The 1,186-nt window shown below is 31.5% G+C and overlaps 1 protein-coding gene across 1 annotated transcript in view; it reads right to left on the bottom strand.

The window, feature by feature from the left end:
- Nucleotides 1-1,186, bottom strand: part of LOC106530675 (extracellular calcium-sensing receptor) — a gene marked incomplete at its 3' end in the record, with an annotated part of 8,412 nt that overhangs the window by 3,472 nt on the left and 3,754 nt on the right. The gene's annotated exons all lie outside the window — the stretch shown is intronic.

Below are 1,186 nucleotides of genomic sequence, written 5' to 3'. Positions count from 1 at the left end.
ATGTACCTCCTCTGTTATACATCAGCTGATCAGTTGTTTACAACACAACACCCTTACTGGGTGGTTAGTATTCCTTCCAGTATTTATTAATTCAATATGTCCACCTTTTACTTTGTTTTCTGTCATATTTAAGAATGGACCACATACTATCACTATTTGACAATTAATAAACTTTACAGTGGGATTCATACAGTACATTTACTCACTTTGATCGGAAAGTATTTAAACGTAGATAACTACTGACTTTTTGTTTGATTAAAACATTTTGATTAAATTTATTGTAAATTTAAAGGTATTTTTGGGCATTACATTGAGTCTACATCTATTGTCTTTACTTGTAAGGTGAAATTAATACAATTTCTGTTTCCCTTTTTATCAGGAGCATTATYCTCTAAGTACTGCAATAAAAAAGGAACTTGGAGCCAGTCATTTCTAATTTATTTTCACTTAAGATTTATTTATTGCATCATCACACAAAAGCATCAAATAATACAGCAACAAAAAGATAGGACAAAAAAAGACTATTACTATGGTGTTGTTAACTTCTTACTCCTAAAAATTTTTTTCATTAAAGAAGGTATTCTGCAAAATCAACTTGTTCAGCTTTATATCATGTTGTAACTTCATTCTCCCATCAAAAACATTCCCAGAGTCTTGCTTTGACTCATTCATGCATGTTTGAGAMATCCTTGAATCTACTGTGGATGCCATGTGGAGCTGCCTAAACTCTCTCTAGTACAAAGCACCGCCTATTTGTACAAATCACCTGTCAGAGCTCAGTCTAAATCCTAGTTTCTACCCCACAGAGCACCCCTCCCTCAAAACATTCTTTGAAAATGTGCTAAAGTGAGAGTGTCTGAAATGACAGGAGGTTGGTATTCATAGGCTATAATGTAAAGTTACATTAATTTAGACAAAAACATTTGCAAAACAACTGAAGAAAACATAGTTACTTAATTTTGGTATTTAACGATTTGCCTGGAAAATACACAATACTGCCCCTTTAAACAAAAACTAAATATTTAAAATGTATCAACAAGAAATGGGAAAATATTCAAGTTATTTTACTATATTAAATCTTTGACATGCCATAGTTATTTTTTGTTCATTAAATATTTCTTGGAGTTCTTTTCTGGCTGAAATAATATGATGTAACACTTTGGAGCAAATATACACAGTATCAGTC

This window comes from Austrofundulus limnaeus, unplaced genomic scaffold (genome assembly GCF_001266775.1).
Source record: "Austrofundulus limnaeus strain Quisiro unplaced genomic scaffold, Austrofundulus_limnaeus-1.0 Scaffold544, whole genome shotgun sequence".
In the NCBI taxonomy this organism is placed as follows: Eukaryota; Metazoa; Chordata; class Actinopteri; order Cyprinodontiformes; family Rivulidae; genus Austrofundulus; species Austrofundulus limnaeus.
Note: the sequence above shows the minus strand (reverse complement) of the source record. Positions and strands in the feature narration are given on the sequence as shown.